General features: G+C 28.3%; 1 protein-coding gene and 1 long non-coding RNA gene across 2 annotated transcripts in view; one reads left to right on the forward strand and one right to left on the reverse strand.

The window, feature by feature from the left end:
* The window catches only part of LOC114289226 (xanthotoxin 5-hydroxylase CYP82C4), a 377,811-nt gene that overhangs the window by 313,399 nt on the left and 47,891 nt on the right, over positions 1-16,521 (reverse strand). The gene's annotated exons all lie outside the window — the stretch shown is intronic.
* On the forward strand, positions 10,382-10,913 carry LOC145820968 (uncharacterized). The gene is made up of 2 exons (XR_014363009.1): positions 10,382-10,439; positions 10,654-10,913. It is a non-coding gene; the product is annotated as an uncharacterized LOC145820968 (long non-coding RNA).

A 16,521-nucleotide genomic window follows, 5' to 3' on the forward strand; every position in this document is an offset into this window, starting at 1 on the left:
ATTGTTCCAAAAATCATTATACTTTCAAGGCAATTTAAATCAAATACATAGTCGCTTGATTTCTTTGATTGAATTGTTTGTTTAAATTATTGTTCAATCTTGTTGATTTGGATTTAACATAATTTTTAGTAACAAAAAGAGAAAAACCCAAGTTTACAACTCGTTGGAATAAGAGAGTAATATATTTTCGAAAAATACTATTCATAAAAAACTTGTCTATAAAATTTATCATCAAAATGATTTGGTTATGACATTTTTATAATTAAATGTCATTTAACAAGGTACTTTTTTCATAATTTTTTTTTTTTAAATATTGCAGTTATATCATTTAAAAAAAAAATTTCTATTTATTTATTTTTTTAGTCTTATTAATATGTGCCTTTAAAACATATGTTAAGATAACTTAAAAACATTATACTTTGAGGGCATGTTTGATTGACAGAAATAGAGCATGAGATTAAGATTAATAATTAGTGGATCCCATAATCCTGTGTTTGTTTTGAAATTTTGTTTTAGGATTATTAATCCAATGAATAATTAATCTAACAAATTTATAGGATTATTAGTAATGTGATAGGGGTGAGATTATATATCCTGAGCTGAAAAATAAAATAAAAAGACTCTTTTACCCTTGACTAAAAATTAAAACACTTATTATTTTTATATAATTTTATATTTTAGAAGGGTAAAAATAATTTTTAAAAATTTAAAAATATTTTTTGATATTTATTTTATCAAATTAGTTTATATTTTTTAAAAAAATTAAAAAACAAACCAACATGACCTTTGTATTTTTTATTTTTATTTTGCTTTTATTTATTTATTTATAATTTTTTTCAAAACCACGTTTATGAAGAAATTTTGATAAAATAAAGATTGTGAAGAAATATTGATGGAGGGTAAGATTGGAAAAGATGATAAATATAATTGTAATCCTACATTCATATGTTTTTTTTATCCAATGCAAATCAAACAATAGATAAGGAGATAATTTATTTAACTAATCTAATTGAATAGTGAATACTACACTAATTTGATAAGATTATTAATAATTTCACTATTGGTCTTGTGAATCAAAGATGACCTGAATATTGCAAATATTTTCATATAAGATATACAATATCTTTAAACTTCTTAACATTTGCTTTAAAGACCACGGTTTAACAATTTTTTATTATTATTTATATATATCTATTATTACTGGAAAAATGATAGGGATCACTAGACGTCTACTTTTCTACCAATTACATATGAAAAAACTAAAATTGCGAAGATATATATTTGTGATTATGTATCAATTTTAAACAGTAAATAACAATCTCAATCAAACAATCAAGATAAGTCGACACAACGATTTAACGTGAAAAAATCACAATTGGAGCGCCTTCAATTGTGATAAAAAAATCACGGACAAAAGCCACAAAACAATCCACTAAGAAGACAAATGGAATTACACAAGTGTACTATTAATTACCTAGAAAATCCACGCCCTAATTGAACCAACCCCTATATGCCTCTTCCATCACAGTCTTCACCTCGAAATCGTCTTATCCAATGTTGAATCCACAACGTCGATGTCGAATCTACGACGATTAGCCACTCCAGAATCTACAAAATCTTTAAGCCCAAATTCTACGGAATCCACCGAAGAACAAATTTCTCTTTTGTGAATAAAACAAAATAAACAAACGCTTTGATATAATCAACTCAATTCATGATATAAACTCTCACAAATATCAAAGGAAACAAGCAAAGAAGCTTCAGATGAAAACCCTAATACCTAAAAAGAATATCTGGAAGCCATAACCCTAAAATCTGATAGAACCACATATTTATATATAAAAAAAAAACAGGGCCGCGATTCTCCGCTCAAGTGCAGGAATGGCTGCTCGAGTGGAAAAAAATAACTTCCAGTACTTTTGTAGGCGAGTGAAACTTCTGAAATGTTGCGATCTCCGCTCGAGTGTAAGAATGGTCGCTCGAGCGGAAAAATAACTTTGACTGCAATTTTACTTTTTGCTTCGGGGGCATTGCCCTCGACCTTGCCTAGGCGCTGCCCTGGACATAGTCAATGAAATGGTAAATATGATAGGATTAAGATCACAAATTCCTCTACATAGGCACAATTTGGGCTGGATTCGCATATAAAACTCATAGCCTCACTGAAATAAAAGATCGAATACAATTACAACTGAAAAGAGTTTTGTCAGACGAGATTACCAAGAATAAAAACCTAACAACATACATGAATGTGGAATTAACATCCATGTGTAGGTCACAACCATATAGTTAGTAAAATATCAATAGGGGATTGTTTCTTTCAATGATAAGATTTGAATTTCTCTCTCAAAACTTAGGTTCGAGTCTCCATAATCTCTTATTGTGATTAAACCTATTTTTTAGTGTCCAGAGCATGTATGGGGCCTTAGTTTCGGTCTCGCTGTAGATGTGGTAAGATTCCCTACAGGTATGTTATAGGTGATAAAGGGCAATATTCCTTGACTGATATGTGGAGCGACTATCTATATATTCATTTTTGGAATAAAAAAAATAAAGTTAGTAAAATGATTAATAATTTAGTAAAGGCATTTAAGTATTATTTGATGCATCTTATAAAACTATTTATAATTTTTTATTTATTATGAAAATATATCATTTTGTTTCAAATAACTTTTGCTTAACCTTGATTCTATTTATAATTTATGTAGTAGAAATAAAACATCATTAGAAAAGTTATAGTAATATGTGTTTTTTGTTAGTGACAAAATTAGGACATTCCACTTGGGTAATCCACCTACGTTAACACCTTTTGAAATTTAGGGCAATCCACCTACCTTAATGCCTTTTGGTAAAATTCCAAATGTGGTAACTTTGTGGCAAACCACCAATCCCACGCTTTCCACGCCGTATTTGGGTAACAGTGCTGCAGAGTTCTAATTAGAGCTACTTCAGTACAGTTTTAATGAGTTGTTTATGAATTAAAAAAAAATAATAAAGTAAAAAACAAAAAAAAGAATATAAATTAGCGCTCTTTTTTTTAGAGGTCTAGACCCTTTTTCTTTGAATAATCACTTGATCACACCGAAGAAACCGGCTGTAGTCGGTTGCCCTAGAGCCTAACCGTGTCACCAACAATAATATCATCATCACCTCTATCGTCCCACCACTTTGCCCGTGCCACGTGTACACTTACTTCTCTAGGCTTTGCAACATGCCTGATGGATGTTATCAAAAGTTTTCGACGGTCAACATTGCTTTGAAATTTCTATAGATTTTTTTATGCCAAAAAATAATAATAATTTGTTTCCTTAATAATATTTATGCTGTTTGGTTTAATTTTTGAAAATTAATTTTAAAATTTTTTGGGATATATTTAGTGATTTTTTTTTTCATATTTCAATCAATTGTTCATTATTTCTTAGATATATCTAATCTAAATTAAAAATTAAAAAAAAGTATGAAGAAATCTTAAAAAAATACTAAATACAAAAAATTACTAAAATGTACTCTCTTTTTTTTTTCTTTTTTTTTTTTTTTGTATTTAGTGTTTTTTTTTTTTTAAATGTCTTTACAAATATGTTACATTTTATGTGCATTATATTAAGTGGATCTACAAAGCCAAAAAAAAATTAAAATATAAAAAAATTTAATAAAAATAAAAAAATATGAAAAATAAATTTAAAAACAAAATTTGAGTCTCAAAACCAAACAGAGTGATTATATATATATATGTATAATTAATCTACAAGTAATACAACATATTAAGACAAAGAAGTTAGTGGAAGAAACGTTCTGGGAACATTTCAGTCTTTTGGGAACATTACGTTTCTATGTGCTCAATCAATAATAATTTATGTTTTCTCATACTATTTTTTTGCAATTTTTTTTTGGACCTGTTAAACCTTTTGTGATTAATGAGGCATACTGTGACTATGAAACTTTTAAAAATATAGATAATTATTGATTGTAAAAAATAAAAAAAATTGTCAACAATTAAAAATAAGAGATTGGAGATCTATCTAGTTAGTGGAACTCCTAAAATAAGAGTGATCATTATCAAACAAATAATTGCAGTTAAAAATATTAGTGACAATTTTTTAATAAAACATATTTATTTTTTGTAAATTACGTTTAGATTTTAGATTTAAAAAGAAATTTGTAAAGGAGTTTTCTTTCCACCTCCATAAATCTCTTTCAAAATTCGAATTTCTTCTAATTTATTCACTTTTTTTTTTCTTTTTCAATTTCTTCAAACATTCCTTCCCAAATTGTTCATTTATTCACATCTCACACTTCTATTAACAAATAAATCATTTGGTTATAACTCATCCTTTTCTTTAATTACTTACAAATTTACTCCAACTAGATATATTCAAATATATGAAGAGAATGATAACATGAGGTAAAGAGCATACACTATTTATATATCACATTTTTTAAAATCATTTTATAATATTGAGGCACATGATAATATATTACTTGTTTTTTTTTTCTTTTTAGTGATTATTTTTAAGCAGAGGACCAATTATGAATATCCACATAACCGTAAAAAATCGATGACATATAACACTTATATTTATAATACAACTCCTATGAATTATTTTTTTTCCACCGTTCTATATTAATTGAAGATTTGTGATTTTAGAAACAATGAATAAGACATAGTGATAAATTTTCACCAACCAATGCATGAAACTTTTAACACTATATTTAGATATTAGATTTGTGAACCAAAAAAAGAAGAAAAAAAGAAAAAGAAAAAAAGGGACATAGAAAAAATAAATAAATAAAGGAAGCTAAATTTACTTATTTATTTTGTTGAGTTAGAAAAATGAAATGCAAATGGACATTTATTTATCAACAAAACTGATGTTCTTCTTTGGTTACTCGTATTTAAATGATATTGTACCAATAATTTCGCTTCTCTTTCATTTTCTTGTTTACTAAACAAAAACTCATAAACAAAGATATAGAATTCTTAATCTCCAAATCATTCTATTTCACGTCTTAAAACACTCACAACCCTTACATTATATCTCAAGATTCTCGTACCTTAAGATCTTTATATTATCCAATAATTATGAGTGTTTGAGAACAAGAGATAGAAAATTTTAAGAACATAAGATCATTAATCATAAACAAGTATTTCTAGATAGAACAATGCAATGCCCTAACTTCAAAGCACCCGATCTGCTTGTAAAAGGGGCCCTGAGTATGGCTGATACCAGTACATGTTTAGTAGCTGCACCCTCTGTTTTGGCTACAACTTTAGAAAGTGATTTATGGGGGCTTGGCTCCTCTCATAGAGTTATTCTGTAATTTTGGCTTTGGCCCAGAGTGTACCAAAAAAAAAAAAAAAACTTCAAAGCACCCATTTGGGAAAAAAAGAAGAAGAAGAAGAAGAAGAAGAAGAAAAAGAAGAAGAAGAAGAAGAAGAGGAGTGGGGGGGGGGGGGGGGGGGGAGACCATTTTGGCCAAATATTATCATATTCTATTTCAACTTTCCAATAATTTTTACCACATTAGCTAGCCAAGGCAAAACTTGTATGTGATATTTTAAACAAAAAGGCAAATTATAGTTCTTATAGTTTGGGACTCGTGTCATTTTGATTTTTGATTTTTCAATTGTGACACATTTGACCCTGAATTTTGAATCTTGTTCCAAATAAGGACAATTGAAGAAACCATTGTTTAATTTCAAGGGCAAAATCGTCAATTTAATAAAATATAAACTAACTTGATAAAAATAAATGTCAAAAAAATATTTTTAATTTTTTAAAAATTATTTTTATCCACCAATGATAAAATTATGTAAAATTGATAAAAATTAATAAAAATTACATGATTAATTTTTAAAAATTAATTTTACATGATCATCATCCAAACACATAATAAAAATTAATTTGGTAAAAAAAAATAAATGTCTAAAAGATTTATCAATTTTACATAATTTTATTTTTAGTAGGTAGAAATAATTTTTAAAAATTCAAAAATATTTGTTTGACATTTATTTTTGTCAAATTAGTTTATATTTTATCAAATTGACGACTTGACCTTTGAAAATCTAATGATATCTTCAATTGTCCTTATTTGAAGCAAGATTCAAAATTCAAGATCAAATGTGTCACAATTAAAAGTCAAGGACCAAAGTGACACAAACCCCAAACTATAGGGACTATTAATGTAATTCACCCGAAGCAAATTTTCAAATGGAGTACTAAAATTAGGGGTGAGCATGGTCTGGATTGGACCGGATTGGGAGTAAAACCAGGACCAATCCATTATTTACGGTTCCTGAAAAATTAGAACCAATCCAATCCGTTAAATCATGGAACCAATCCGAACTAATCTATTTAAACACGGATTGGATCGGTTTAGGACCACGGATTCACATAATTTAATAACAAATATATATATATATATATAACACTTTAATTTCATAAAAACATAAACATAACGCTATATTAGTTCCATAATAGCAACATGTCTTTCTATAATAGCGACATACTGTTCTAAAATTTAAACAACCATTAAAAAATTAGTTTCATCATAAGTATTTAGACCATTACAAATTAGAACTAAAAACTAACAAACAAAAGGAATAAAAGAAGATATTATGCGGGTTTAGGTTTGAGTTTAGGTTTTACATGGAAGAAGAGAAGATACTATGGGGGAGGATGTATAATAAAAATATAGACTATTTGTATACGGTCCGGATCGGTTCCAATTCGGAACCGTGGGGTTCAATTCGGAACCAATCTGTGGACTACGGATTTTTAATTGTTCAATCCGGAATCGAACCACGGATTCAAAAAACTAATCCAAACCTATCAGATTGAACTGGACTGGATCGGATTACAGATTTCACGGATTCCTTACTCGGCTCTAACTAGAATAATCAGAGCATATCCCAATAAGAATCAGACTACTACATACAACAAGTAGCGGACCAGAAAATCGAGGGGCACTTATTAATTCATATCGAAAATTTTTACAAAAATATTTTACGCAAATTTTTACGATTGATTTTAAAAAATATCATAAAAATAATGTTATTTATAACTATTGTATCATGGATAATATATATATATATATATATATAAGTCAAAAAATATAGATATAAGTCTTAAAATAAATTATAAAATGATAAATTATTTTTTTTATACCAAATTTGATTAAAAATACAATATAATAGTAATACTGCATCATCATTATTATGTAATGTCACCAACTAATAGTAAATAAATACATAGAGAGTAAACCTCACATGTCAAATGTAACTAACAATCTAATAAATTTCGTATCTTTATAGTGAAATTACTTATACTTGCATGTCAATCATAATGACATCACCGTTACATTTAAAAATTTTCATAAAATTTTCATAGATAATATGATTTATAATAGTCTTTTCATTTTCAATCAAAATAATTATTATTGTTTTCATAATTTTTAAAATGTCATTGATATTTCATTCTAACAATATTTTTGTAATTTTTTTTATTTAAAATATTTTCTTTATATTTGCAAAAAAAAAAAAAAAAAAAAAAAAAAAAAAAAAAAAGAGCCCAAAATCTAAAGGGTGCACGTGACTCCGTTCTCACTTCCCTCCGCCACTGACAACAAATCTAATTAAGGATTAACAACAACAATAATATATTTTTTATTTTTGATAAATAACAACAATAATTAAGATTTCATGTTCGGAAGGCTTGACACAATAGGTGAAAACATTGTAGTTAACAATAATAAATTTTGGATAAATTATGCTAACGGTCCTTATAATTTGAGACTCGTGTTATTTTGATCATTAACTTTTCAATTGTGACACATTTGACCTTGAATTTTAAATTTTGTTCTAAATAAGAACAATTGAAGATATCATTGCTTAATTTTAATGACAAAATCGTCAATTTAATAAAATATAAACTAATTTGACAAAAATAAATGTCAAAAAAATATGATTAAATTTTTAAAAATTATTTCTATACACTAAAGATAAAATTATATAAAATTAATATATCTTTTAGACATTTATTTATTTATTTTACTAAATTAATTTTTATTGTGTGTTGAATGATGATCATGTAATAGGTGAATGTTTTTATTTTCATCAAATTAGTTTTTATTTTTCTAATAGTCAAATATGGTGACAACTTTGATATCATTATTAAACCAATCCATTAAATTAAAAAAATCCAAAACTAAAAAATTTCATATATTATATATATCGATTACATATTAAAATTCTAACAATCACCTATTACATAATCATCATCCAACCACATAATAAAAATTAATTTGGTAAAATAAATAAATATTTAAAAGATTTTTCAATTTTACATAATTTTATCTTTTGTGGGTAAAAATAATTTTTAAAAATTTTAAAATATTTTTTTGATATTTATTTTTGTCAAATAGGTTTATATTTTATCAAGTTAATGATTTTGCCCTTCAAATTAAGCTATAATATTTTCAATTGTTTTTATTTGAAACAAGATTCAAAATTCAGGATTAAATGTGTCATAATTGAAAAGTCAATAACCAAAGCGACATGAATCTCAAACAATAGAGACTGTTATTCGCCCATAAATTTTTATTTTTATTTTTTATTTTTGTCCAGTTAAATGTAATCATAAATATTTAATGTATAATTAAAAATATTTAATTGCATAGGGTGTTTGATTATCACATCCTCTAATGTAATACACCAAGCATAAAAATTTTCTGAGGAGATAAGATGGAAAAAAAAAAAAAGAAAGAAAAAAAACTTTAAAATAAACACAATTCATTTGGGGTTCAATCAGAACATAGTACTGTATAGGTTATTTTATTTTTAATGACGTCCGAATGTAATTGTGCTTACAAGCTAAACACGTCCCAGAGATACAGATATATCAAACCAACATGGCTTGAATTGAAAGTGTCATCTTTTCTTTGTTATGTATGTGGGCTGCAAATGCCGAGCTGAGCTTTGCAATGCTTGAGCTTGGCTCGTTAACACTAATCATGCTCAAAGTCAGTTTGAAGCTTGCTAATGAAGTAAACATACATATATATATATATATATAATAAGGCAAGAGACTTTTTGAAAAATGTTTCAAAATGTACGTGAGATACATTTTGATCCAATGATTAAGACCAATTTTAAGAATATATTAACGGTACAGATGTGTTTGATTCCCGTCCAAACACTCGGTGCTATCTCCCACCCACCCACATCTCCTCCCCCATTCCATCTTTATCTCCTCTCTGTTGCACGTCTCTCTCCTTCTCTCTCACCAAATTCTCTGCCTCTCCCCCCACCCTCCCACTAGCTGCCTCTCCCCCTCTCCTCCCTTTCGCAGAGACGCTACCTCTCTCCTTCTCTCTCACCCGATCTCTGCCTTTCCCCCTCTCCCCCACCCTCCCGCTCGTTGCCTCTCCCCCTCCACCCGATCTCTGCCTCTTCCCGTCTCCCCCCACCCTCTCACTCGCTTTCTGAAGGCCAGGGTTTCCGATTAAAAATCGCGATACCTTTCTGAACCTCGATTGGAGGTCTCCGGTAGAGGCTTCTATCTGTTATTTCTGTCTCTGTTCCCCTTCTCACTCTGCTGAAAGACAATCACAAACCTTTGCAGAAAACAGAATTCAAAAGAAAATCAGAGTTTCTATATTTCTGTATAGATGGCCTCTGCAATCTTCTAATGAAGGAAGGAAAAGTTATGGATGCTGAAAATCCCTTTATTAGGTAATTTGGCTGTCTGTATATTGCTTTGGGTGTAGATTTCAATATTTTTGTCTTTTATTTATTTATTAATTTCTTTTTTGTTTTATATTCCATTCTGTGATGAACCTGTAGATTTCTTGACATATATACAAAGTAGAGTTTGTGATGAATCTATTTTATATTCTGAATCTGTTTTATATTCATCACAGATTCTGTTTTATAACACATGTATGTATATTTAGAGAGAGAGAGAAAAGAAGAGGGACCTTTTGCAGAGATTTTATGAGCAACTTTGGTGAAAAGAAACACTTTTTGCAATCCGATTCGAGCCTTTCTGGAATTCGAGAGTGCGGCATAGAAGCCTTGAGTTGAATCTGTTTTATATTCCATTCTGTGATGAATCTGTTTTATATTCTATAGATTTCTTGAATCTGTAGATTTCTTGACATTCTGTGATGGAAGAGTTTTTGAATGGCTATGTGTTTGTTGGCCCATGTGAAATGTGCATATTCCATTCTGTGATGAATATAAAACAGAATGTGATGAATATAAAACATATATACAAACTCTACTTTCTTGAATCTGTTTTATATTCCATTCTGTGATGAATCTGTTTTATATTCTGTGATGAATCTATAGATTTCTTGAATCTGTAGATTTCTTGACATTCTGTGATGGAAGAGTTTTTGAATGGCTATGTGTTTGTTGGCCCATGTGAAATGTGCATAAGGTGAACTTCGTATTCTTCATTGTATGCAAGCAGTTTTCTTCCTGATTTCATTTAAATTAGTAGGATCATGTTAACACCAGTACTTGTGTGGGGTCAAAAAGTTGCTCATTCTACTGTGAGTGGATTGCGGCGAACTTTAAATTTAAAAGTTCATTCATAGATGGAGATCTATTTCAAGTTTTTGAGTGTGGGGTCATGTGCCATTTTCATACAGGGAATGCTGATGAAGGCAGTCAATTATATAGAAATGCTCTTCAGGTCCTTACAGATTCAAAATGTATGCCTTTGGATGACAACGTAATGGAAAAGATGATAGATTTACCAGAATTGCTGCATTTAGTGGGAAGGTATGCCTTTGTTTCAGTTCTGCCACTTTTCTAATTAGGAAACCTCTTTGTGCTCAGACTACAATAATTTAACTACCTATGTTTGCATTTAACAAAATAAATTGATAGGTTGAGAAGTTTTATGGATGTTCTATTATCATGTGCGCATAATATCTTTTAATATCTTTTGATAGATTTGAGTTGACATGTTGATTTAGACGTTCTTAAGGCCCGACTCATTGAAAGAAAGTCTGGAAAAGTACTTCTTACGGAATCAGAGACGGACCCAAGAAGCTAGAGAGAGGGCTGAACTGCTTGAAAGAGCTGTGAGCGATATTTTACCTCTTTGATATATTTAGCTGTCAGTTTTTATCTGTTGGTCTTCACACATTATTAAACCTCACCATCTAATTTGTTTGCTACATGTTTCAGAATGGGGAATCATCTCATGTATTGAGAATCTTCGATGATGAAGCGCAAGCAACTCAATCTGCTCGTTCCTCAGCCAGAATGCTGCAAGAGTCTTATGCAACTGAAGTGGCCATTCTTTCCCAATATGCTGGCCAAAGGGAGCGCTTGAAGGTATCTGTAACAAAGCAATTGCTATACATGCTCCACACTCTCACATTTATTAATGACTATCTGTTTTGATGTTAATAGCGCAAAAACATCCAGCTGTAGGGTCTGTATTTGTGTACTATTAATGATCACAAAGAGTCTAAAGGCTACAAACTTGCAAGAAGGTACTTCTTGGGATTGGAACCAACAATTTATCTTGTGGGTGAGTGGCTGTTTGTATACCTCCTTTATAAGGTTGAAAGCTTGGGGGTAGGGAACCAAGGTGTCCAATGTAAATTTCTTCTGAATGATTTCTACAGTTTTTAAGTCAAAAGCTAAAAAAAAACTTTTGCATTAAAATGCAGTCCAAATATGGTTTGCTAATTCAGAATGCATCCAGTTCTCCACGTGCATAGTTAGTAAATGAAAGTTGGATCAATTTTTGTTTCTCAAAGATTATATTCGGTCTGTTGTAGTGATTCTAAATTGTGGAATGGGGCTGAGAGGCACTGCATAATTCTCAAAACAATTTTACTTTTTATTTTTTATTTTTCCATATAAGTTGATTCATAGCATAAATTCAATTTTGTGAAACTAAACTAAAATTTTAAGTTCTGGAAGGGACTTTTGAACTAGGAAAATGATGGCCCAATTCTGGAGGGTATTTTTATGTTTTATATTCTTTAGTTTTGCTGGTGCTCTTTTACAGATTTACAGTGACTTGATCTCTAGAAGCTTCGTTTTGTTTTTAGTTTGTTCTGTTTGTTGTATTTCCTTGGAACTGAAGAAGAATTATGTATATGAATTCTGCATATGATTTCGGCAAGAATTTTGCATATGAATTCTATCGAATTTTGGCTGATCAATCCACCATAAATACCAACGATGAATTTGAAATGGGTTTCAGTTTTAATTTTGAATTTCAAATGGGTTTGAATGATTTTGGTTTTGATTTTGAAATGGGTTTGTATGATTTCAATTTTGATTTTGAAATAAGTTTTCGAATCTCTGTATTTTGATATTTATGTATTTTCTACATATGTATGTTTGCAGGGCTTAATGAAATGGGTTTTAGACTGTGTTTAGTTTCATGTGAAATAAGTTTGAAATAAGTTTTGACATTCAAACTATTTGGTGTTGTATTTTGGGACAACAAAATGTTATACTTGCTAACTCAAAGAATCCAGTAATCATAAACATTTAGTGACACTTATGATTTTTTCACTTCCTTTAATTTTTCTTTTTTTGTTTTCAAATTAGAAGATACTTCCTGTTGGGGAATTTCAAATGTATAGTTTATTTTTTAGTGTTTTCAAAACCTTCAATGTTTTTCTTTGGATCACCAGCAGTTAAAAATACTTTTCCATATAACTTATTAAGTGCTTTGAATATGGTCAAATTCACCAAAATTTGAATGTTACATAGAGTCATAGAGCACTTATTAAGTTACATAGAGCGTTATTAAAAAACAGAGAGCAGTTATTAAGAGTCAAGTGAATTTGAAATTCAAATTCAAAGCAGAGTCAGAGAGCACATAGAGCAGTTAAAAATATGTAACACTCAAATATGATTTTGCTTATGTAACTTTGGTGATTCAAAGCAGTTTATTGTTTATTCACCAAAATCAACAATAAACTCATCAAAATCACTTGATTCTATGTGCTCTATGTAACATTCAAATTCAAAGCAGAGTCAGATAGCACTCACCAAAATCACTTATTAAGTTGCTTGACTCTGTTTTTTTAACTACTGGTGATCCAAATCTGGACTTAATAAGTACTTTTCCATATAACATTCAAATTCACCAAAATTTATTAAGTGCTCTATGTTTTTTATCACCAAAATCACTTGACTCTGTTTTTATCACCAAATCACTTGACTCTGTTTTTTATCACCAAAATCAGTTGGCTCTGTTTTTAATCACCAAAATCACCAAAAATTCTCTGCTCAATGTGTTTACTGTCAACTATTTTTAATCACCAAAATCACTTTCCCACCACTCAGTGAAACATCATTCAATTTTTCCGAATTTTGGCTGATCAATCCACCAAAATTTTGCCCCATTTCTATGTTTGTATGTTTGTTATTTATCTATCAATTTCCCCGAATTTTGGCTGATCATTCAATTTTTTATTTTTTTATGTTTATTATTTAAAATGAAATTTAGTGCTCTTAAAAAAATAGATGATCTTGACAAATCATGTGAATTTGTGTTTTTTGAAATTTTGATTCGCATCCTAGGACATGCTTGAAATACAAATAGCCAAAGATTGGAATCAGCTTTATATGTTTAGTGCATGTAGAATTGGAACAGCAAAGGACTCCAAAATTATTTGGCTATTATACACAGGAATTAAAATGTTCAATTTGCTTTTAGTTTACAATTTTTTATTTTAAATTTAATATTATCATTTGTAAATGATTTGCCAATAATAGATTAATCTACAATAATAGATAGATATATAATACCTGATCTCAAAATGTAATTTATCCAGTTTAATGTAATTTATCCAATTTAATCTTAACATTATGTTTCTTAAGTGGATTTAATTTTTTAAAAGGTTTTGGATTTGAATTAATACTTGATGGGTTTTATTTTTGAAATGGGTTTTTAATTTGTTTACATTTTTTGAACAGTATTTAGTTCTTCTATGTTGTGTACTTTTGGATGATTTTCATTTCGAATAGCTTGGGGAGTTGGTCTAACCAATTTGTTATGTTTAATGGGTTTTATTTTTTAAATGGGTTTTAATTTGTTTACATTTTCTTGACAGTATTTAGTTTTGAGGTGTTGTGTGCTTTTGGATGATTTTAATTTCAAATAGCTTCGGGGAGTTGGTCTAACCAATTGGAATTACTCTACAAATTTTCCTGCATTTCAGGCCCTTAATACACTTGACAGTATCAAATGGAGAGTAAATAAAAGGGTTCTTGGTATCATAGACAGAATAAGGGCTAGCATTTTGATAGCAATTTGGTAGAATATCACATATTTCTGCTTCTTTTCTTTTTTTCATTACTAATAGGAGTTGAATGCCTACATTATACTGATGTGCTTTAGTATATAGATTTAGTATTTTTTTTTTTCTTTTTATTATAGATTTAGTACACAATAACTTTAGTTTCTGTCAGTGTTTACAATTTTTTTTTACTTGCTCTTATATTTTGATTTGCAGTATTGGTGAACATTATAAATCTTATATGTTTATTTCTTAATTTGCATTAACATAAGGGAGAGTTGTTATTTTATTTGAGTTTTGTAGAGCATGCAATACAAGCAAAAATGTTACAAGTTCTTTACGAAAAAAAATTTAAATATATTTTTATAACTGCATTTTAATCTTAAAATTATTTACATCGTGCCTTTTGTCAATTTTGATTAAACATTGAGCAGAATTATTGTGAACCAAATTTCTCTCAGAACTATTAAATATTGAGGAAATGTGTCTCTCATCACCAAATTTTTGCTCAATTATTGTTTGTTTAGGCCTAAAATATTTATATTTATTTTTATTATTTATGACAATGGGATCACACATATTATAATTGAAAAAAATTAATTAATAATTAAAAAAAATTAATTGGAAAAAAAATTAATTGAAAAAAAAATATTTGAAAAAAATTTATTTGAAAAAAAAATTAATTGAAAAAAAAAGATTTGAAAATAAAAATTGAAAACTGAAAACGTAAACTCATTTTTTGAGTTTACGTTTTTTCCTCAAATTTATAAACTGAGAAAACTATTTATAAACCAAAAAAAATTATCAAACAAGTTTTTATGACAATTTTTAAAATTTTTGTAAATATAAACTGAAAACTAAAAATGGAATAGTTAACAAACAAACCCATAACAACTCCTTTTTTTCAAAGTCATGTTAATAATTTTTAATTTTTAAGTTATTTTTAAGTTTTTAAAATTCTCTCTATATGATTTTTTTGTTAAAAAATATTACAACTTTTTAAAAGTTACTCGGTCTTCTTATTTTGTGTTTACTTAATATTAATATTAATAAAGAGTTTACACACAAAATTAAAAAATAAAAATGCCTCCAATTTTGAAAATAACTGCAGTGAAAATGCCTCTGTTTTGAAAATAAATGCCTTTGTTTTGAGGGGATTGAAAATAAGTATTCATCTCCAATTTTAATTATATAAATGCCTCTGTTGTGAAAATGAGAGAATTATGAGAGAATAAAATAATATTTGTTTATAATTAAAAAAATTCATTAATCCAGTGAATAAAAAATAGGGCAAATATTTTGGCTAATATTTTGTATATTGGCCAAAAATATTTTGTATATTTTGGAAAAAAACATTTGCTACCAATTTTTGTCTCTTCTCCTTTCTCTCAGTGTGTTGGGTTAGTATTTTCCATTGTATTTTCAATGTGTTGGGTTACATTTTTTGAATTCCTGCTGTCGAATATTAACTTCATGGAAATAAAAACTTATGATTGCTTTTTCATGAGTAATCAAGAAAGTTTTTTGGGAAATGGTAAAATAAGGCATGTATCTTTCCATTAAAACTTCATGGAAATAAAAGCTTTTCATTAGTAATTCAAGCTATTTTTGGTCAATATTTTGTGTAACCTCCTTTCCTCCTTAATGGTAAAGTTATACACATTGTGTTTACTTCCCAATATTCAACCATTAATTAAGTTACAGAACCAAACAATATACCGTCAACACCAAATAATATCATGTTAATAATTTTTACGTTATTTACACTAAAACTTTTTTAAGTTATATCAATGCCTCTAGACAATGACGGGATTATGACATAATGTTTGCTTTGAATCTCAAACTTTTTATATTTTTTTAGTTTCTTCATATATTCTGTCTATATGATTAGGGAAAGTTGTTATTTTATTTGAGTTTTGTAGAGCGTGTAATACAAGCAAAATTGACACAAACTTTAAGAAGAAAAATATTTCAATATATTTTTTCAATATCTTTATCAAAAAATGACACAAACTTTTTAAATTTCAACATAATACGTAAATTATAACTACATTTTAATCTTAAAATTATTTATACCGTGCCTTCAGGCACGGACATACGCTAGTATATATATATTACAATACACATTTTCAAACTTTTCTTAACTAACCAACTCTCTGAGCAAAATATCTACAATTTGCAGTTTTGCTCCAAAATTTTTTAGTTTCATAAAATGGCAAATTTTAACTTGTTCGAAGC

This window comes from Camellia sinensis, chromosome 3 (genome assembly GCF_055761805.1).
Source record: "Camellia sinensis isolate YWXY chromosome 3, ASM5576180v1, whole genome shotgun sequence".
In the NCBI taxonomy this organism is placed as follows: Eukaryota; Viridiplantae; Streptophyta; class Magnoliopsida; order Ericales; family Theaceae; genus Camellia; species Camellia sinensis.